At 35.8% G+C, this 24,273-nt stretch overlaps 1 non-coding gene across 1 annotated transcript; it reads left to right on the plus strand.

Annotated features, from left to right (window-relative positions):
- The first annotated feature begins 16,682 nt into the window (after window positions 1-16,682).
- LOC131177453 (small nucleolar RNA R71) lies at window positions 16,683-16,790 on the plus strand. The gene has a single exon (XR_009146925.1). It is a non-coding gene; the product is annotated as a small nucleolar RNA R71 (small nucleolar RNA).
- The last annotated feature ends 7,483 nt before the right edge of the window (window positions 16,791-24,273 follow it).

Consider the following 24,273-nt stretch of genomic DNA (forward strand, 5'->3'; position numbering starts at 1 on the left):
AGAAGTGGTAAAAAAGTTGGTCAAGAGAGTGAAAACAAGAGAGAAGAAAAAGAGAGCACAAAAGAAGAAAATTCAGTTGAGAGCAAGAAAAATGAAAAAGAAGAAGAAAGCAAAAGTGAGCAAGATGAGGGAGAGAAACCATACATCCCACCTGAACCTTATAAACCCACCCTTCCCTACCCTCAAAGATTCATCAAGCATAAGCTAGACAAACAATTTGGCAAATTCCTTGAAGTGCTAAAGAAGTTGTATATCAATGTGCCATTCACTGAGGCACTATCCCAAATGCCAAGTTATGCCAAGTTTTTGAAGGAGATTCTTTCCAACAAGAGAAGACTAGAAGATTATGACACCATCAACTTGGGAGAGCAATGCAGTGCTATAATCCAGAAGAAGTTACCTCCCAAACTCCAAGATCCGGGTGTGTTTTCCATTCCTTGTCATATTGGTGATAATTGTGTGGCAAATGCCTTATGTGACCTTGGAGCTAGTGTCAGCCTAATGCCACTTTCAATATATGAGAAGTTGAATATGGGAGAGTTGAAGCCCACAAACATGTATCTTTCATTGGCTGACCGTTCAATTAAGTATCCGGAAGGCATTCTTGAAAATGTGCCTATCAAGGTTGGGAAATTCTACATTCCGGTAGACTTTGTCATTTTGGATATGGAAGAAGACACAAAAGTTCCTATCTTATTGGGAAGACCCTTCTTGGCAACAGCTGGTGCATTAATTGATGTGAAGGGTGAGCAATTGACACTTAGAGTGGGAGATGATCAAATGATATTCAACATCAATCCTGCCATGAAAAGGAAACATGAAGAAGTTGAGTCTTGTTTGCGGGTAGACATTATTGAAGAGATTGTTCAAGAGCATTTCAGAAAAAGCTATCCACAAGACCCACTTGAAAATTGCTTAATCCATGGTGGGAGCATTGATGATGACAATCACAACATAGCTGCTTTTGCACAACACTTGGAGAGTTCTCCACCACATCCTGAAGCCACAATTTTTCAACTTGAAGGAGTGCAAAATTTGGAGATCAAACCACCATCATTAAAGGTAGAGGATGCCCCAAAGGTAGATCTTAAACCTCTTCCTTCCAACCTCAGGTATGCTTTTCTTGGACCAAATGAAACATATCCTGTTATAATTAATGCATCATTGACTAATATTGAGATCGACAAATTGTTGAGAGTTTTGAGAAAATATAGAAGAGTTTTGGGTTATGCAATTGATGATATAAAGGGAATTAGTCCAACAGTTTGTATGCATAGGATTTTCCTTGAGCCAAATAGTAAACCTTCCATTGAACACCAAAGAAGATTGAATCCTACAATGAAGGATGTTGTGAAAAAGGAAATCCTAAAATTACTAGCTGCTGGAATTATTTACCCTATTTACGATAAAGGAGTGGGTTAGTCCTGTGCATGTTGTACCAAAGAAAGGTGGGGTGACAGTTGTTAAAAATGAGAATAATGAATTGATACCCACTAGAACTGTTACAGGTTGGAGAATGTGCATAGACTATAGGAAGTTGAACAATGCCACAAGAAAAGACCATTTTCCCCTTCCTTTTATGGATCAAATGTTAGAGAGATTAGCCAAGCATTCATTCTTTTGTTACTTAGATGGATATTCTGGTTTCTTTCAAATTCCAATACATCCTGATGACCAAGAAAAAACTACCTTTACCTGTCCCTATGGCACCTTTGCCTATCGAAGGATGCCATTCGGATTGTGTAATGCACCTGGCACATTTCAAAGATGCATGATGGCCATTTTTTCTGATTTTATTGAAGAAATTATGGAGGTCTTCATGGATGACTTTTCAGTATATGGCACTAATTTTGATTCATGCTTGACTAATTTGTCTAAAATCTTGCAGAGGTGTGCTGATAATGATTTGGTGTTGAATTGGGAGAAATGCCACTTTATGGTCCAAGAGGGGATCGTTTTAGGGCATTTGATCTCAAATAGGGGAATTGAAGTGGATAGAGCTAAAATAGAAATTATTGAAAAAATGCCCCCTCCAACCACTGTCAAAGGAGTGCGAAGTTTCCTTGGACATGCCGGGTTTTACCGGCGATTTATTCAGGATTTTTCTAAACTTGCTAAACCCTTAACAAATCTTTTGAATCATGATGTTAAATTTGATTTTAATCAAGATTGTATGGTTGCTTTTTGCAGGTTGAAGACGGCCTTAACAACAGCTCCTATCATGCAACCCCCAGATTGGACTTTGCCATTCGAAATCATGTGTGATGCAAGCGAGTTTGCTGTTGGAGCTGTCCTTGGCCAGCGAAAAGATAGAAAACCTTATGCCATTTACTATGCAAGCCGAACCCTTGATGAAGCTCAAGTTAATTATGCCACAACTGAAAAGGAGTTCCTTGCGGTAGTATTTGCACTTAATAAATTCCGTTCTTATTTGGTCAACTCAAAGGTAATTGTTTTCACTGATCATGCAGCAATAAAGTATTTAATGAGCAAGAAAGAAGCTAAATCTATGTTGATTATATGGATATTGTTACTTCAAGAATTTGATTTGGAAATAAGAGATAAAAAGGGTGTTGAGAATGTGGTGGCTGATCACCTTTCTAGGATAAAAACTGAAAATAAAGATGATGAAATTGTGCCAATTGATGAGTTTTTCATGAATGAGCAATTGTATGTGTTGAAATCGCACTTCCATGGTTTCGATATTGTGAATTTCTTGTCTTATGGTGTCTTGCCACCTGATTTATCTTGGCAGCAAAGAAAAGATTCTTGCATGATGTTAAATTTTATTCTTGGGAAGAACCTCTTTTGTTTAGAAGATGTAATGATGGAATAATTAGGAGATGTATACCAGAGGAAGAAATTCATGATGTTATTTACCATTGTCATTCCTCTGAATATGGTGGTCATTTTAGTGTCTCAAAAACTGTTGAAAAAGTCTTGACATCAGGTTTCTATTGGCCTAAAATGTTTAAACATGTGAGAGACTTTGTAAGCAAGTGTGATAGGTGCCAAAGGGTAGGCAACATTTCCAAAAGAGATGAGATGCCCCAACAATCCATATTAGAAGTTGAATTATTTGATGTGTGGGGAATTGATTTCATGGGGCCATTTCCATCTTCTTATGGGAATAAATATATCTTGGTAGGGGTAGACTATGTATCTAAATGGGTAGAAGCTATTGCTACACCTACCAATGATGCAAAAGTTGTGGTGAAATTTCTGAAAAAATTTGTTTTGACCAGGTTTGGTGCCCCACGTGCCATAATCAGTGATGGTGGTAGCCATTTTTGCAACCACCAATTTGAAAAATTGATGAGAAAATATGGGGTAAAGCATAGGATTGCCACACCATATCACCCTCAAACAAATGGCCAAGTAGAAATCACAAATAGAGAAATCAAGCAAATCTTGGAGAAAGCATCAATAAGTCCAGAAAATATTGGTCCCTTAAATTAGATGACACTATTTGTGCATATAGAACATCGTTTAAAACCACAATAGGAACTACACCTTATAGGTTAGTTTTTGGGAAATCATGCCATTTGCCCGTAGAGTTAGAACACAAAGCTTATTGGGCCATTAGAGCAATCAATTTTGATTTACAAGCTGCTGGACACAGAAGACTTTTGCAACTTGATGAATTAGAAGAATTGAGACTTGATGCTTATGAAAATGCTAGGATCTATAAAGAAAGAACTAAAAAATGGCATGATAAGCATATCAAGAAAAAGGACTTTAAAGAAGGAGATTTGGTTCTCTTATTCAATTCAAGGTTGAAATTTTTTCCAGGAAAATTAAAATCAAGGTGGTCCGGTCCATTCAAAATTATGAAAGTTTTACCTCATGGTGCTGTGGAAATTTTTGGTGAAAAATCTGGTAATTTCAAGGTAAATGGACAAAGGTTGAGGCATTATTCAGTTGGTGAGCCAATTGAGAAGATAGCAACTTGCTATCTTTCTCATTCTCCATAACATCTTGATTGAGTAAGGTCAAGCTAAAGACCTAAACTTAGCATTTTTGTGCATAACTCCCAAAATTTTCATTTATCCTTTATTTATTTCATATATTTGTTTTAAGTTTTTCTATACTCCTTATTCAGAGTTTGACATTGTTCTAATTTCCTTGTGCAGATGGGATGCAATGCATTGCAAGCAAATGAGCATAAAAAAAAAAAAAAAAAAAAAAAAAACATTTCATGTCTTTATTTTCATTGCTTAATTAATTCGTATTTTGAACTTATTTAGTTAATATTTTGCTTGTGTTGTTTTTCTTTTACTTGAACCGTTTACTTATTCAGTTTTTTTTTAGTTCCTCATAACATACATTTTTCTTTTATGTTTTTAGTACATTGCTCACTCGCTTTAAAATTTACACTTGATAATTATATTATCTGCGCTTAACTTCCTTATTCCAAATTTTTGAGATTAATCGATTTAATGGATTCCATTGCACTGTTTCTTTTGCAATGAGTGCAACAGTGATGCGTCCCAACCGCAAGTGCACGGGTCGTACAAGTAGTATAGAAAAATATCGATCCCACGAGGAGTTGTGTTAATGATTGAATTTTCGATATAAAAGTTGACTAAATTGAAGTATTTATGAGATTAAAATGATGAATTAATGGGTAATGGAGTATGAAATCTAAATGTGCAAAATTAATATTCTATTCAAAAATGTATTAATTAAACTAAAATTTGCATCAAATAGAAATAAGCAAGTTCAAATATGGCAATATTTAAAATGGCAAATGATTAAATTCGATTAGAAATTAACAATGGTAAAAAGATGATTCCGGAGTTCGGGGTTTCATATTCGAGCTATTTTGGGATTTTAAATTGGTTGTCCAATCTTATGAAACTTATGAGTTTTAAGGAGATTAATTCTTAAATCCTTTGAATTCCCTTTCGAGTGAGACAAAGAGTGCCTTAATCAAACTAATCCTACTTTCATGGAGTTAGAATTAATTAAGACCCATTAAGTTCCTTAATTAATCTGTGAATCCTCTTAATCCTTAGCCTATTTCTAGGTCTAAGTTAATTAAGTCCAATTTCCTGATTATCTATCACAAGGCCTTCTCCTTTCGGTGCTTCAACCATGGATTAAGAACATTACTCAATGGGATCCTACATTAAGCATGTCATTAAGCATACAAGAAATGAATAAAACTCATTAAGACCACAAAATATGGATTACCCAATCAAAATCCACAAAATATCTCAAATATTACAACCCTTACTCCAGAATCAAAAGTAAACTACTCACTATCCATAATGCTTACAAGCTATGATGAGTTTAAATGGAAATAAAGCTTTAATCTAAGCTAAGAAGTAAGAAATTAAACACTAGAAATGTGGAAAAATGTAAAGCAAGGAAGAAATCTGCAAATCTTGGTTAAAAATGGTGTGGAAGGTGAAAATGACTCCTCAAATTCTGCTTAGCCTCCTCCTTTCTTTCTTTGCTCCTTGCCCCCCTCTAAAATGAGAAAATGGGACTATATATAGCATTTTTCTGACATGGAGCCCTAAAATAGTATGTTCTAGGAGGAATACATTGAGGGAATCTTCTGCCAGCTCATTAATGAACTCTTTATGGGACTGCATAAGTGGACTGCATAAGTTATGCAGTCCCTTATGCAGTTTTCGGCTGGTTCTGGGTCACTTATGCGAAGCTGCATGACTTGGTGCATAGGTTATGCACAATTTCGTGAATCTGCATAAGGGAGGCGAGAATGTGCATAGGCTATGCAGTCTCCTTATGCACATTTCGGCTGGTTCTGGAACAGTGGTCTTCCTCCTTATGCAGAACTGCATAGCTTATGCGGCAAGTTATGCACAGTTTGGTCTATGCATATTTTAGCTTGAAAACTTGCTTTTGGCATCTTTTTGCTGTAGAAGACACTCCTCAATGGCAAAATTCTCTTTAGTCCTTCAAAAACACCATTTTTCCTACAAACAAAGCAAAAAATTACAAATTAATCAAAAGTTGACAATTATGGAAATCTAACTAAATAACTAATGAAATTAGCTAAAAAATGACTAATAACCAAATAAAATGATTGTGAAATTAGACCTAAATGACTATGCAAAATATGTGCATCAAATACCCCCAAACTCAAGCTTTTGCTTGTCCTCAAGCAAACTTTAAAATGTGATGCAAAGTCTTTAGGGGTGCCTTATCCAAAGAGTTATGAAAATTACCAATTAAAGTAACTTAACACACCTTTAGCCATACCAACAATCCATATACCCATCCCTCAAAATGCAAAGAATCTAATGCTTATCCAAGCTTTCACCGCTTAGCCATTAAGTCAATTATCATTCAAAATCCCCAAACCAACTAATCAAAATAGAGAGTCATGCTCAAAAGGAATTCTAGAACAATCAATAGTCAAAGTGTCTCCATATGGAATGATGGAATTGAATGAATGAATGACTAATTTCCCAATCCCATAGGCAAATTCCCTACTCCTATCTCCACTAATGTGGCTAGTACCATCAAGAGATCAAAGGTCTTTTTAGGGATGTAATGGGGCCATGGGGTTCAAAATGAGGCTAAGAAGAAAGATGGGTAAAAGGATTCAAAGCATGAGAATATTTTCAATTTTGAAACATAAGGTATACTTTATTATATATTTTTTTCTTTTTCTCTTTTTTTTATATGTGGGAGAGAAGAATACACAATGAGGATTGTCAAGTGCTAGCATAGTTTACAAAACACATAAAAAATAGAGGGACATTTTTGATACTTTAACTTGTATTTTGTATTTTCTTTTGATGATTGTCCCTAAAATTGCCACCCCCAAACTCATTTCTTTTAATACTTTGGGTGGATTTCTTTCATTTTGAATGGCAATAGTGAAAAGCACATATACTAGCACTTTTACAAGATGACAAGCATTTCTTCTCCCTTTTATTGTATATTTTTTATTTTTTATTTTTTTTAGAAAGTGTACCTAATATTGTAAATAATTATTCTCATGAAAAGGGTTGTAGTGTTTGGTTCATTAGCTAGGTAGCAATAAGGGATTCAAGAAAAATTAGGGATAAAAAGGCTCAAAAGGGGTTTGCAAGGGTAATTTTAATTAGGAAAAGGGCCAAAGGTTTAAAATGAGAAGGTTTAAATCAAAGAATGCCTAATCATCTCTCTTTTCAAGTACAAGCTGGTATTTCGCCTTGAAAGGTTTAGAAAATTTGTTCTAGGATTGGTGAGACATCATTTGACTACCTTATATCCAATAATTCCCTCTAAACACTTCCATCTCCAAATGACTAGTTGGGTGGCTTTTTGGCTAAGAAGATATAGGCAAGGGATAGACACTTCAAAACCTTGCACCTTTTAGGAACTTTCAATCCACAAACCCAACTAAAAGTGAGTCAAATCACTCTCATAGGCACATTTTCAATACTCAAGGGATTTGGCAAAAGATTTTAATGCATGGTGTATGATTCCTAAAATGAGTAATGCATGAACTAAATGGAGTAAGCCTATTTGTATGCAATTTGTACAATTTCTAAGTGATGTATAATGTGTGTATAAATGTGTAATGAATATGTATGTATGGATGTATATGTAAAATATTTACAATATATGTAAATGAAATGGGATGAGATGCTCTTATACTCAAAATGTGAAAAATAAAGCTAAAAATCAAAATGTGCACCCCCAAACTCAAAATTAGACATTGTCCTCAATGTCTGAAACAGATATCCAAAACTCAAAGCAAATAATATTGACCAGAATTGTAAAAATAAGAACAAAAGAAAGAGTTACAGTATGAGAATTCAAGTTAAAGGGATGCATAAAAAGCGCAGGTTATGCGAGTTAAGTCTTTATCAGAACATGTGCATAGGTAAGGTGCATAAGCCATGCAGTGCTGCATAAGAGGCAATAGATGTTGCATAGGCTATGCAGGACAGTTGCATAAGGGAAATACAACCTGTGCAGTTCTGCAGAAGTAGCAGAAAGAGTTGCACAGGCTATGCAAAGGTTATGCATGAGGAAATTCATAGCTGTGCAGTGTATACAAAAAAGTGCATGGGAATTTGCAAGGGAAATGTACAACCAGAAAAGTATGGAAATATAGACAGAGTATGGGCAAATATGTACAAAAAGGCAATAAGTGCAATAAAAATCAAAGAAGACTAATGTAATAGCTATTCAATAAAACTTCAAAGGAAACAGAATTTAAAAGAAACTAATTTAGAACAAATCAACAAAATCCAAAACAAACTATAAATGTTTGAACATATTTACAAAGAAAAGGTCCTACAAGATTGAACAAAAGTAAACTAAACACTAATCTATGTCTATTGTTTTTCCTTTGTCCAAGGATGTTGCTAAAGGGCTGGTGGCTGCTGCCGGCTGTCGAAATGATGGTGCAGGAGGAGGTGATGGAGGTGGGGGTGGCATGCCCAGAAAGATCATGAGTTGCTTCACCATCTCCTTCAGTTCTTTCTGTTTGTCCCTAGTTTCCATGACAAGGTCAAATAGCTGATCATGACGATCCTTTAGTGTATCAAGACCACTGTCAAGCTTCCTATCCACAAAGTAGATATCATCACTAAGCCTGTCAAGGTAGGTGAATAAGGCTTTAGTGTTGAATTGAGGAGGTGCTGTGGATGAGGTAGGTTCAGCTGTAGGAGGAATGGGTTGAGCAGGTAGCCGGAGTGTCCTGAGTAGGCCGAGGGTGGGGTAGGTGTAGTAGGGTCTTTGTGGGACCGTGTGAAAGGTTGGGTTTACGGTTGTGCAATAGGCTCGGTTTGCTGCGGGGTGGCCATATCAAAATATGATAAATGGAATCTGTTTTGGTTAAGTGCTGACATCAAAATAGGAAGTGTCCTCAAGTCTTTGGGATTGAGTGCTCTGCAGATTAAAGCCAAAATGCTTGGCTATGACAATGAGTCCACCCAAAACAATGTCACCAATGGATTTGGTGGCAATATGCAAAGACATGTTCGCAAAAGAAGTAACCGAGACACCTAACTTTGTGAAATGCACACCATAACATAAATAGTTCAGATTTGCCCACACACTGAACTAGTCCTCTGCCCAATATGGTGCTAGCCATCACCTATGAATAAACCTAAGTGCGAGGTCAAGGATTTGGGATGTTTTGGACCTACCACAGAGAAGGTTTGGGGTTGGTTTGTTATGATTCTCCAAAATTGGGCAGATTCGGATGCCCTTATTGGCTACCTCTACTCCAAGATGTGGTACTCTAAAGAACCCATCAATTGCAAAACCAAAAAAGCTATGAAATTGATACAATGAAAGCAATCAATATTGCCCCACGCATCTAAATGTCATAATTGGCTTATGGTCTACATCATGCAAGTTGAGGGTAGCAGAGAATGAAGAAATAAACTCCAAAACTAGAATTGGATAAACTACCTCTTGCTTATGCACAAATTCTGTCCAACCCATACCGTCAAGAAATGCAACTACATTGTCAAATAAACCCAAAGATTGTAGAGCATCAGCAGATATATACCTAGTAGGTTGTACCCTTCTATCTTTGAGTCTTTTGAAAGCAGCTTTTTGAATAGTATCAGGGAGAGGCCAGGGTAGCTTTGATACAAATGGGGTTCTTTGAAATTGGCTTTTCTTTGGAAGAAGGTGTAGAGGCTGGAGCTTTTGGCTTTTAGGAGGTGGTTCAAATGGGGTGGGTGGTTCTTTGCGTTTGGACAGAGGAGGAGCAGAGGACATGGGTCGCACGGATTTGGATCGGATTTTGCGTCTGTATGTGGTTGGTGGAGGTGGTGGGGGTGTCGTTTGTGGTGGAGGATTGAAAGGGGGGTGTATCGAAGACAATGGAGAGACTTCGAGAGGAGAGGCGGGGCGGGAATGTGGAGGGGAATCCATGGTCGATTGGAGAAGAGATAGGGGGAAATGGAAATGTAGGGGGATTTAGGGTTTTCATGATGAGAGCGCTGGTGGAGAAGATGGGAGAGAGACGGCGGGAATGCCAGAAAGAATGAAGGTAGAAGGGCGGTCGTGGGGTTCAGGAGTCGGGAAGTGGAGATGGTGGGAATGTTCTTTGCTGAAAATGAATTTGAATCGGGTTGTAGGAGACTGCATAAGGGGAAAATGATTTATGCATAACCTGTGCACTCTTTTGTACGTGTTTCAAAAGGATTTAAATTTCAGAGAAATGCTTATGCACAAGTGCATAGGTTATGCACTGTCCTTATGCATGTTTCGGTGACCACGAAATGGTGAAGAACGAAGTCATGCGAGTGCATAAGTTATGCACTCCCTTATGCATCTCTCGGCAAGAATGGTTTTTCAGAAAATTGGGTCATGCAGATGTGCATAAGCTATGCACTCTGCTTATGCACTCTGCGGCAGGTATTGAAATTCAGAATTTTGGTTATGCAGAAGTGCATAGGCTATGCACATTGATTATGCAGTCTCGGCAACTTTTGGGATTTTTCGATTTACGGTTATGCAGATGTGCATAGGTTATGCACATTGCTTATGTGTCTCGGCAACTTTTGGGATTTTCTGATTTCTGGTTATGCAGATGTGCATAGGTTATGCACATTGCTTATGCAGGTCTCGGCAAGGTTGTATTTTTGGAGTTCTTGGTTAAGCGGAAGTGCATAACTTATGCACCTTCCTTATTCACCCCTCGGCAAGAATGATTTTTCTGGGTTTCTGGTCATGCAGAATTGCATAGGTTATGCACTCTGCTTATGCACCCTTCAGAATTTGAGTTTTGGATTTTTGGTTATGCAGAAGTGCATAAGTCATGCACTCACCTTATGCAAGCTTCGGCAGAGAGAGAAAATGAAGGAATTGAAGTTATGCAGAAGTGCATAAGTCATGCACTCACCTTATGCAAGTTTCGGCAAAGAGAGATTTGACAAAATGAGGTTATGCAGAGTTGCATAAGCTATGCACTCTCCTTATGCACTTGCAATAAAGGTGAAAAATGGCAAGAATTTTGGTTATGCAGGATTGCATAAGCTATGCAGTTGCTTATGCGCAATTCAACAAAATCAAGAATGCAATAGAACATGAATTGCAAGTGTGAAAAATACCCGAGAATGATGAAATATAATTCTAGGAAACACATACCATGAGAAATTTTCATCAAAAACATATCAATATATTCAAAGTTCATCAAAAGTGCATCACACAAGCATGTAAAATGGATTTTACGTAAAAGACCTTTGAGAGCTATGCCATTTTGACTCAAATTCTGCAAATCAACATTCAGTACATAAAACTCCATAAAAAAAAAAAATCTGTATGAAGTTGCATCTAACCACACATGATGAAATGAAGTCTCCAAGATTTGCCAAGAAAAATGCAACATTTCTACCTTGAATCCTACAACCCCAAAGGAGCTCGAAACTGCAAAAATGACTCACTTACCACCATAATATCATTTGAAGCACAAATATTAGAAAATTATTCACCCATCCTCACCAAAAACACAAGTGATCTGCTGCAGATTCTATTTTTCTGCTCTGCAGAATATACTTAGTTTTCCTTTGCAATAACTAGATTACTTTTCAAAGATTCACCAACCTTCCTCCATTTAAATACATCCAGCCTCATCAAAAACATAAGCCATTTTGCTGCAGAATGTACATTCCTCTGCATAAACTGATGAGCCTCCCGTGACAAAGTTATGCAAAAAAAACTAATCGATTCTTTTGAAGGACAAAAATTTTTTCAAGTTAAGAATTACTTTCCCAACAGTTCTGACCTTTCTTGATGAATTACATCTACAAGAGACAAAATTTAACAATGTCAAAAATTGAATTTGGGGAGATTTAAGATAAAAACAAAATTAATGAAAATGAAAGTAAATTAACAAAAGCAAAATAAAAGGACTTGGGATGCCTCCCAAGAGAGCTAATTTATAGTCCTTAACTGGACTCTTCATGAATTTCTTGAAAAGAGGTGAGGATTGGAGAGCTTGTAACAGCTTGCTCCTAGTATTGGGTCTCCGTTATGTAATGTTTCAATCTATGCCCATTGACCTTAAAATTCCCAGATTTTTCACTCCAAATTTCTATTGCTCCATAAGGGAAAACCTTAGAAACTCTATATGGACCAGTCCACCTTGACTTGAGTTTTCCAGGGAACAATTTCAATCTTGAGTTGAACAACAAAACTGAATCACCTTCTTTGAATTCCTTTTTTCTCAGATGCTTATCATGCCAAACTTTAGTTCTTTCTTTATAAATACGGGCACTTTCATAAGCATCCATCCTCAATTCCTCAAGCTCATTAAGTTGTAACAACCTTTTTCTCACCAGCTTGCTTAAGATCAAAATTCAAGGTTTGAATGGCCCAATATGCTCTATGTTCTAGCTCCACAGGTAAATGACAAGACTTACCATACACCAACCTAAAGGGAGTAGTTCCTATAGGGGTTTTGTAGGCAGTCCTATATGCCCATAAAGCATCATCTAGTTTGATAGACCAATCTTTCCTAGAATTGTTCACTGTTTTCTCCAAAATATGCTTGAGCTCTCTATTAGAAATTTCAACTTGTCCTGAAGTTTGAGGATGGTATGGAGTAGCTATCTTGTGCACTACACCATACTTCCTCATTAAGCTCTCAAATTGCTTATTACAAAAATGGGAACCCCCATCACTAATTATGGCCCTAGGAGCTCCAAATCTGCTCAAGACAAATTTCTTCAAAAATTTTACTACCACTCTAGCATCATTAGTTGGAGTTGCAATAGCTTCCACCCACTTTGACACATAGTCAACCCCAACTAAGATGTATCTATTACCATATGAAGGAGGGAATGGCCCCATAAAATCTATTCCCCAAACATCAAATAATTCCACTTCAAGAATATTATTTAGGGGCATTTGATCTCTTTTTGACAAATTTCCACTCCTTTGACATTTATCACAATCCAACACAAATTTCCTCACATCCTTAAAAGATTTGGCCAAAGAAACCAGCTTGCAAAATTTTACTAGCTGTCTTAGAGATGCCAAAATGTCCTCCATAATCAGAAGCATGGCAATGATGCAAAATACTCTGGATTTCCTCTTCAGGAATACATCTTCTAATTAGACCATCACAACACCTCCTAAAGAGTAAAGGGTCATCCCATCTATAAAACTTCACCTCATGCAAGAACTTTTTCTTTTGTTGCCATGTCATACCTAGAGGTAAAACTCCACAAGATAGATAATTCACAAAGTCTCATACCAAGGTAGTTTAGCAACAAGAGAGAAAAGTTGGTCATCCAAGAAAAACTCATCAATAGGATTTCATCCAATTCTTCACCATCCAATTTCAACCTACTAAGATTATCAGCAACTACATTTTCAGCTCCCTTCTTATCTCTAATCTCCAAATCAAACTCTTGTAGCATCAGAATCCACCTAATGAGCCTCGGTTTGGCCTCCTTTTTACGGAGCAAATACCTGATGGCTGCATGATCTGAAAATATAACTACCTTTGAGTCAATAATGTAAGGTCTGAATTTTTCCAATGCAAAGACAATTGCCAAAAATTCCTTTTCAGTTGTTGCATAATTTGTTTGAGCCTCATCCAGTGTTCTACTAGCATAATAAATAGCATAAGCCTTTTTGTCCTTTCTTTGACCAAGAACAGCCCCAATTGCATAGTTGCTAGCATCACACATAATTTCAAAAGGTAGGCTCCAATCAGGTGGTTGCATGATTGGTGCAGTGATGAGAGCTTGCTTCAACCTGCAAAAGGCATCCAAACACTCTTGGTCAAATTCAAATGGTGTGTCATTACTTAACAAATTAGACAAAGGTTTAGCTATTTTAGAAAATCCTTAATAAAGCGTCAGAGAACCCGGCATGTCCTAGGAAACTTGAATTCCCTTGACATTGGTAGGAGGAGCCATCTTCTCTATCACTTCAACTTTGGCTTTATCAACCTCTATTCCTCTGTTAGACACCAAATGTCCAAGCACTATCCCTTGAACCATGAAATGACACTTTTCCCGATTTAACACAAGGTCTTTATTTGCACATCGCTGCAAAAATTTAGAAAGGTTAGCCAAGCATATATCAAATGAAGATCCATAAATGTAAAAATCGTCCATAAAACCTCCATTATGTCTTCAATGAAATCGAGAAGATTGCCATCATGCACCTCTGAAAAGTGGTGGTGCATTACACAACCCAAATGGCATCCTTCTATAAGCAAAGGTTCCATATGGACAAGTAAAAGTGGTTTTCTCTTGATCATTTGGATGGATAGGGATTTGAAAAACACGAATATCCATCTAAATAGCAAAAGTAAGAATGCCTAGCTAGTCTTTCCAACATTTGATCAATGAAGGGAAGTGGAAAATGATCTTTTCTAGTGGCAACATTTAATTTTCTGTAATCTATGCACATTCGCCAACTAGTCACCGTTCTAGTGGGAATTAATTCATTATTTTCATTTTTGACCACTGTCATTCCACCCTTTTTGGGACAACATGTACCGGGCTCACCCAATCTTATGCGAGATGGGATATATGATCCTGCATCAAGCAACTTCAAAATTTCCTTTTAACAACTTCTTTCATATTTGGGTTTAACCTCCTTTGATGTTCAATAGATGGTTTACAATTTTCTTCCAAACTGATTCTATGCATGCAAAAGTGTGGGCTTATTCCCTTAATGTCATCTATGGTGTATCCCAAAACTTTCCTAAATTGTCTCAACACTCTTAACAACTTATCAACTTCTAAAGTACTCAAGTTTGCATTTACAATTACTGGATAAGTGTTATTAGTGCCAAGAAATTCATACAGTGAGAAGGAAGTTGCTTAAGTTCTACCTTAGGTGCATCTTCTTCCTTGAATGATGATTGCTTAAATTCTGCTTTTTCCTTTTGTATGAGTTGAAAAACTGGAGCAGAAATGAATGGTGGACTTCCCTCTAAGTGTTGAGTATATGCAGCTTCATGAGGGTTGTCATAGTCTATGCCTCCTCCATGAACCAAACAATTTTCAAGTGGATCTTCTGGATATTTCTTCCTGAAGTGTTCTTCAACCAGCTTATCAATAATATCAACTCTCAAGCAAGTATCAGCTTCAGAATGATGCTTCTTCATAGAGTTATTAATATTGAAAATTAATTGCTCTTCACCAACCCTAAGAGTAAGCTTTTCTCCTTTCACATCAATCAATGCTCTATTGTAGCTAGAAAGGGTCTCCCAATATAATTGGAATATTGGAATCTTCCTCCATGTCCAAGATGACAAAGTCAACAGTATATAGAACTTTCCAACCTTGAGGCACATTCTCCAAAATCCCTTCAGGATACTTGATTGTTCTGTCAGCTAACTGAAGAGAAATGTGGGTTGGCTTTAGATCTCCCATGTTGAGCTTCTCATAGATAGAAAGGGGCATAAGGCTAACACTGGCCCCTAAATCACATAGAGCTTTTGTAGAACAAGACTCTCCAATGTGGCATGGAATTGAAAAACTCCCTGGATCCTTAAGCTTTGGAGGAAGTTTCCTTTGGAGGATAGCACTACATTCTTCTGTCAAAGCTACAGTTTCATCATCTTCAAGTTTTCTCTTGTTTGAGAGAATTTCTTTCAAGAATTTTGCATAAGAGGGCATTTGTGAAAGAGCATCAACAAAAGGCACATTTATGTAAAGTTTCTTCAAAACCTCTAAGAACTTCCCAAATTGCCTATCAAGCTTGGCTTTGTGAAATCTTTGTGGAAAGGGAAGTTGTGGCTTGTAGGGCTCAGGAGGTATATATTTCTCTTCTTTTTCTTCAAATTTCTCCTTACATTTTTCTGCACTTTCTTGTTTTTCACTCTCATCAGTTCCTTTTTCATTTTCTCTCTTCTCACTGTTTTCACTCTTCTCATCATTTATAACTTTACCACTTCTTAAAGTAATAGCTTGACAATGCTCTCTTGGATTTTCTGGTTGACTTGGAAGCTTTCCAAAAGATTTGGCACTTGAGGAAGATGCTTGTTGTGCAATCTGGTTTTCCAAAGATTCTTGTGTGTTTGCATTTGTTCCACTTGCTTTCACCTCTCTCATCTCCTCATCATGCTTATTTTGGTTGGCAAGAATCTGTTGCAATAAAGCTTGATCGTGGAATTTCGTTCTTCTTTGTTTTGGTGGAGGGTTCATATTTTTCTGAAAATTGGGCAATGGTTGCCTATTTTGCGATATGGTACTTGACTCTGCTGTTGTGGTTGAAAATTCGATTTTGAACTTGATTTTGCTGATTGCCCCATGAAAAGTTGGGATGATTCCTCCAATTTGGATTGTAAGTTTGAGAATAAGGATTCCCCATTTGCTTGTTTCCATAATTACCAACATATGCTGCTTGTTCTCCATAATCTACTCCACAATGGTAGTTTCTCTGCATAAGCCACTTGTTGTGAACTTCCGGTGATGATGTTGAACTAACCAACATACTCAAATCTTCCATCTTCTTAGCAAGGACATTTGTAAGTGCATCAAATTTTGCATTAATCATGTTGAATGGATCAAGATCATACATTCCAGCAACTTGCCTTTTCTTGAGTTGGAGCTGGTCCTCTTGGACTACTCCAAAGATGAGTATTCTTTGCAATTTTCTCTAATAACTCATAAGCTTCATCTTCATGCTTTATAATAAATTCTCCTCTGTTTGAGCATCAATAATTCCTCTGATTGCGGGAGTGACATTTGTGTAGAAATTGATTTATCATCCATTTTGGAATGGCATGATGTGGGCATAATCTCTCTAATTCCTTCCATCTCATCCATGATTCATAGAGAGTTTCATCTTCTCTTGGTCCGAAAGTCGTCATTTGATTCCTCGGCTCTTGAGTTTTTCAGTGGAAAATATTGTGCAAGAAATGCATCGATTAGTTGCTCCCAATTTGTAATGGAGTTGTGAGGTAAAGAATCAAGCCAATCCAATGCTCTATCTTTCAAAGAGAATGGGAATAGCTTCAATCTTGCTGCATCATCGGACACTCCAGTTGTTTTTGCATGTCGCAAATCATAGCAAACTTCTTGGTGTGTGTGTGGATTTTGAAGGATGACCCCAAATTGAGAATTCAATCATTTGAAGGACTCCAAAATCCATCTTGTAACTATTTGCATCAATCCTTGGTCTTGCTATGCTCTCTCTCAAGTCATCAAAACGTGGAAAAGCATGATCCATCATACTCCCCCTAGGCAGATTAGCATTTACTACCTCTTCACCATGGGCTGCATTTTCATTATTTTGACCATTTCCAGCATTACCAACACCAATTCTAATTCTTTCATCAGCCATGTCTGCTTCTAATTCAGTTTCTATCAAGGCTTCTTTTCTTTTTCTGGTTTCTTTCTTGTTGGCCTTACAAAATTTCTCAATTTCAGGGTTGAATAATAAGGATGTATCACTTGTGCTTCTAGCTCTTCTCATAAAAGATTAAGAGTACCTGAAAAAGAACAAACAAACACAAAATGAAAAGATAACAGAGATAAAACTAAAAAAACAACTAAAATAATCAAGAATTCAATCTTAAACAAACATTCTCCCCGGCAACGGCGCCAAAAACTTGATGCGTCCCAACCGCAAGTGCACGGGTCGTACAAGTAGTATAGAAAAATATCGATCCCACGAGGAGTTGTGTTAATGATTGAATTTTCGATATAAAAGTTGACTAAATTGAAGTATTTATGAGATTAAAATGATGAATTAATGGGTAATGGAGTATGAAATCTAAATGTGCAAAATTAATATTCTATTCAAAAATGTATTAATTAAACTAAAATTTGCATCAAATAGAAATAAGCAAGTTCAAATATGGCAATATTTAAAATGGCAAATGATTAAATTCGATTAGAAATTAACAATGGTAAAAAGATGATTCCGGAGTTCGGGGTTTCATATTCGAGCTATTTTGGGATTTTAAATTGGTTGTCCAATCTTATGAAACTTATGAGTTTTAAGGAGATTAATTCTTAAATCCTTTGAATTCCCTTTCGAGTGAGACAAAGAGTGCCTTAATCAAACTAATCCTACTTTCGTGGAGTTAGAATTAATTAAGACCCATTAAGTTCCTTAATTAATCTGTGAATCCTCTTAATCCTTAGCCTATTTCTAGGTCTAAGTTAATTAAGTCCAATTTCCTGATTATCTATCACAAGGCCTTCTCCTTTCGGTGCTTCAACCATGGATTAAGAACATTACTCAATGGGATCCTACATTAAGCATGTCATTAAGCATACAAGAAATGAATAAAACTCATTAAGACCACAAAATATGGATTACCCAATCAAAATCCACAAAATATCTCAAATATTACAACCCTTACTCCAGAATCAAAAGTAAACTACTCACTATCCATAATGCTTACAAGCTATGATGAGTTTAAATGGAAATAAAGCTTTAATCTAAGCTAAGAAGTAAGAAATTAAACACTAGAAATGTGGAAAAATGTAAAGCAAGGAAGAAATGCAAATCTTGGTTAAAAATGGTGTGGAAGGTGAAAATGACTCCTTAAATTCTGCTTAGCCTCCTCCTTTCTTTCTTTGCTCCTTGCCCCCTCTAAAATGAGAAAATGGGACTATATATAGCATTTTTCGACATGGAGCCCTAAAATAGTATGTTCCAGAGGAATACATTGAGGGAATCTTGCACTCATTAATGAACTCTTTATGGATCGCATAAGTGGACTGCATAAGTTATGCAGTCCCTTATGCAGTTTTCGGCTGGTTTTGGGTCACTTATGCGAAGCTGCATGACTTGGTGCATAGGTTATGCACAATTTCGTGAATCTGCATAAGGGAGGCGAGAATGTGCATAGGCTATGCAGTCTCCTTATGCACATTTCGGCTGGTTCTGGAACAGTGGTCTTCCTCCTTATGCGAATCGCATAGCTTATCACGCAAGTTATGCACAGTTTGGTCTATGCATATTTTAGCTTGAAAACTTGCTTTTGGCATCTTTTTGCTGTAGAAGACACTCCTCAATGGCAAAATTCTCTTTAGTCCTTCAAAAACACCATTTTTCCTACAAACAAAGCAAAAAATTACAAATTAATCAAAAGTTGACAATTATGGAAATCTAACTAAATAACTAATGAAATTAGCTAAAAAATGACTAATAACCAAATAAAATGATTGTGAAATTAGACCTAAATGACTATGCAAAATATGTGCATCAAGCAGCTGTCCAAATTTTACCTAATTAAATTGGCTGCACTTCAATGAGGTAACACTTCTTATCTCAGCTTGTGTCACTTTCAACACAAGTTGTGCTATCGCTTATGCAACAGGGTAATAATTTCTCTATGCACATATAGCCAAATTATCCCATTCCTTGCACATTTTTAACATTGAGGACAATGTTCATTCTGAGTATGGGGGAGAGGGTAAATTTTTTGCAAAAATTATTTTTCCTTGCAAAAATTATTTTTCTTTTTCATTTGCATATAGCGACACACTCATTACTTCATACTTGTACATATTCACGTATATACACTGCATATAGCTTCATATACTTAGTTATGCATACTTAGTTGCATATAGGTTGACTATACATTTACACTCATGCATATCATTCACTCATTTAAAATTTTTGAATTTTTAAACCAGTCTTTGAATTCCATAAGCCACTTATTCAAGCAAACCAACTTGCCTTTAGATGGTTAGTGGAATGAAAGTTCCAGCTGGGTACAAAGTCTTAAGCATTATTCTTTCTCTTACTTAATAGCTGAAAATTAATACATTCATCTAGGTATGCAGATTCTGATTAGTTATTTTGAGTTTTGAGTGTCTGGATAAGCCTTTAAGGAAGAAAATGGTCCTTGTCGTCTCACCATTCCTAGAACAAGCATCTTAGATCTTTCAAAGCGAAATTTTTAACTTGCATTTGATAAGAATATGATTTAGGCATTCCTTCATATTTTAAACCTCACATTTAGCCTTAACCTACCTTAATTTCATTTTAACCCTTGCAAACCCCCTTGAACCTTAAATCCCTAACTTCTTTGGAACCCAAATCATTTACCTAGCCATTAAACCTAAACACTACCACCTATTATGAGAATAATATTTTAGCAATTAAGTGCATAAAAAAAAAAAAAAAAACTTGGAGGATTGAAACATCTTGAAAAGTGCTAGAGTAATTGTGAAAAGTTGATAAAAAAAATATAGTCACCAAAATATCCCAAAGGTAATTTTGGGTGTGACATAAAATAGGGACACATACAAAATCAAAATAAAATAAAATAAATAAGCATAAAAAGTAGTCCCTTTGTATAATCATTGTGAGATTCATTGTGAATTTCTTTCCTCTTGACTTGATAAAAAAAAAAAAAAAAAATTGGATGCACTTTGAGTTTCACGATTAATATTATTCTCATATTTTGTTTACCTTATTCCCTTTCTTTGTTAACCACAATTTTACCCTATTAGACCCCATTACAACCCTTAAAAAGACCTAATGATTCTTTGAAAAATGCTCGTTACATTAGTAGAGTTAGATCTTTTATGCTTGCATATGGGTTTGGCAATATAATCTTCCATACATTACTCACCACCTATTTGAGACACATTGGCTATCTATTTCATTTAGGTTTGTTTTGGCACAATTGACTCTTGTAGCTGGTTGGTATTTGTTGCTTGGGTTGATTGGTTAATTCTTAGCTAATCTGTAATTGTTGAGAGTGCTTGCTTCATTCTTTGTGCTTTTGCTGGTGGGAACTTGGAATGTTGGTGGCTAGAGGTAAGTTGGTGGTTTGGATTAGTGAATTTTGTGTTTTCAAAGACTGATTTTATTCCCTTCCAAATGAGTTTTAATGAAATTTTGCTTGAGGACAAGCAAGAGTTTGAGTATGGGGGAATTTGATGCATGCATTTTAGATCATCATTTAGGAGTAATTTTTGCACATAATTTACCCTTATTCATAGCTATTATTTTAGATATTAGTATATATTTAGTCAATTTTGCAATTTTCACTTTTCTTAGTTTAATTTTTGGAATTCATTTGTTTTGTAGGATAAATTTGGAGAAATTTGATGTATTTTGATCAGAGTAGCCATTTGGAGGAGATTAAAATCGAATTGCAAAAATTTTGAAGTTGAGTAAAAATGGCCGAGCGACACAACTGCGGCAGACAACCGATTAGCTTATGTCGCAGTTGTGTCGATCGTCGATATTCACGCCGAGGCGACACAACCCGCGACACAACTAACTCGGCTTATGTCGTTTTATGGAAAATTGTTGGCGTGGCATTTCCGTTACTCGGCTTTTTACCTCACTTTCTCTGGATCCTTCCCCCTTTTACCCATTCTAGAACAGTCCCCTCGCCTATATAAAGTGCCCTTTATCACTTTCTTTCCATAGAGAGCAAGGGAGGCATTTTTGGCAAGATTAGAAAGAGAGAAGGGAGCACTTTCTGCATTTCTTTTTCCAGCAGCTGCAGATCACGTTTTCTGCACTTTTGTGCAGCAGAATCTGCTGCAAATTTGCTGGGTTTTTCTACCCCTTTTAGCTTACATTTCCATTATTTCTTCATTTCTTCATTTGGGTTTGTCTTTAAACAATGATTTGTGAGTAGTTTATTGAGATTCTAGAGATGGGTTTGTAAATATTGATTTGTATTGTGGTTTTGAACTGATTTAGCCATTTAAATGGGATTTGTTATATTTTGATTTATTGCTTGTGTGCTTATTGCCTTGCTTGATGAATGGGCCCTCATTAAGTTAAGTTTTAATCCTTAATAGATGGACTGAAAAGTGAATATTGGGGATGGATAATCTTGCAATAAACTTTATTTTCTTGGTGTTAGAAATAAGCTAAGAAGATTAAGGGGAACTTTCCAAAAATCAATTAGAGCTTTAAATGGGTTTTTGTTAGGTTTGAAATACCGTGAAAACAGGGTTTGATTTAATGAAAACCAATTTTGAGATGCTTGAAAAAGGTTTCAAAAATTTAAGAATTGATTTCCCTCAAAATTGCAATTCTCATGTGTTTGGCTAAATTAGGGATAAACCACATGCAAACAATATTGAAAATCAAATCTCTAGAATCAATTTAATTTTCATTGAATTTAGATTTAAATCCTCCAAATCTCATAAATAGCAATTTCAATTTAAATCCAATATCTAGAATTACTTTATTTTTTTAGATTTAATTCTTCTTAATTTCATAAATAGAAATTTCAAATTAATTTTTGGTAATCTAGTCTAATTAATTTTAGTTAATTGTTTGATTTAGCATTAATTCCTTAAATACCAATTTTAATTCCAAATTTCATTTTACATCTTTAATTTTTGTCTTAATTTTAATTTTTAGATTTTATTTTCAATATCTTTTAATTTTTGTCATTCTAATTAGCTTATACTTTTATTTCCAATTTAAGCACAATTCCCTGTGGGATCGATATCATTTTTTAAAACTATACTACTGTGACCCGTGCACTTGCGGACACCCCGTTACCACAATGCATAGACAAGAGTAAACTCTATGTGCTTGTCATATGTGTCACTGGTTTGGCCTACTTATCATGCATAAGTGTCTATCATGTTTTTTATGTGGCATGAGACTCACCACTCCATCTTATTTATATCTCATATCCTTAGGAACAAACATGATTACAATCTTTCTGGATAAGTCATGTCCTATGTGAAGTATCCTCGATTGTGAACCAATTTATAATACTTTGTACTAAAAATACTATCACTCATATTCTTAATAATTTAATAATAGAATTTCTAATAAAATATCAATGGACCTTTTCTATTACACATAAATATATTATGTAATCGAAAAAGTTAAATTGCCTTTTATTAATAAAATATATATTAGATACATACAAAATGATATGCTCTAGGGCATACTACTAACACAAACAATATCTGAGGCAAGGTTTGTTTTAACCATTATGGATGATTTTAGCAGATCGACTTGGGCTTACCTAATGAGGGATAAAACTCAAACTCTCTTTTACCTTATTATGTTCTTGAATTTAATAGAGACACAATTTCATAAGAGAGTAAAAATCATTCGTTTAGATAATGGCTCGGAATTCATAGACACCTCTTGTCAATCTATGTTCAAAAGCCAAGGAATAATGCACCAAAAAACTTGTCCACACTCGCCCCAACAGAATGGGGTAGTCGAACGGAAGCATAAACACATGTTGGAAGTGGCCCAAGCATTACTGTTTCAGTTCAACCTACCTAAACATTTTTGGGGGGAAGCCATACATGCAGCTATATATAGATTGCTAGGGGAGAGCAGTTTTCGGTTTAAACCGAACCGAACCGATTAATTCGGTTCAATCGGTTCGGTTTTAAAATTTAATCGGTTCGGTTCGGTTATTTTCATAAAAAAAAATCAAAAAAACCGAACTGAACCGAAATTATTAATATATATAGGAAATCAAAAAAATCGAATCAAATTGAATCGAACCGAACCCAAATCAAAGAAAACCAAACCGAACCTTAAGATTTTTGAGTTTTGATTTCTAATTTTCTTTGTTTTTATGTTTTTATTATTTAGATTTAATGTTAAAAATATGAAATTTTATAAATTTCGGTTTGATCGATTTAAAACCGAACAGAACCGATATTTATCGATTCGATTCGGTTCGATTTTCTCTTAGCAATCGGTTCAGTTCGGTTCAGTTTTTAAAATTTTTTATTTTCGATTTTCGGTTTTATCAGTTCGGTTCGGTTCGGAACCGAACCGACCGTTTGCACACCCCTATAGATTGCCATCTTTAGTCCTGAATTGGAAAACACCATATGAAATTTTACAGCACAAACCACCAGAATATGGGCACCTCAGAATATTTGGTTGTTTGTGCTTCGCTACAAATACCAAACCACATAAAACCAAGTTTGAACCTAGAGCTATAAAATGCTTGTTTCTTAAGTATGCTACTGGACACAAGGCCTACAAGGTCTTTGATCTCAATGCCTAACAGATGTTTGTATCTTAGAGATGTAATCTTTCATGAGTTAGTTTTCCCTTACAAAAATAAACCCTCTAGTTAGCCTCACTCAAATACAGTTCCTCTACCCATCATTTCTCTCACCACATCTACGCAAATTGATATATTTCTAGCTAAAGTCCAATCACCATCTAACATTACAATAGAGTCACCCATTGTTCCCATCACTATCAGTCAAACTGAAATTCCATCATCTTCTTATCAAGAGTCATCACCCAATAATTTTGTCAAGTCATCTCCTCTTCCTCTCCGTAGAAGTACTAGACAAACATCAAAACCAACATGGCTACGGGATTTTATAGCTCACATCATATATGATACTTCTTTTCCAATAGCAACATCTCCACATC

This window comes from Hevea brasiliensis, unplaced genomic scaffold, assembly GCF_030052815.1.
Source record: "Hevea brasiliensis isolate MT/VB/25A 57/8 unplaced genomic scaffold, ASM3005281v1 Scaf486, whole genome shotgun sequence".
Lineage (NCBI taxonomy): Eukaryota > Viridiplantae > Streptophyta > Magnoliopsida > Malpighiales > Euphorbiaceae > Hevea > Hevea brasiliensis.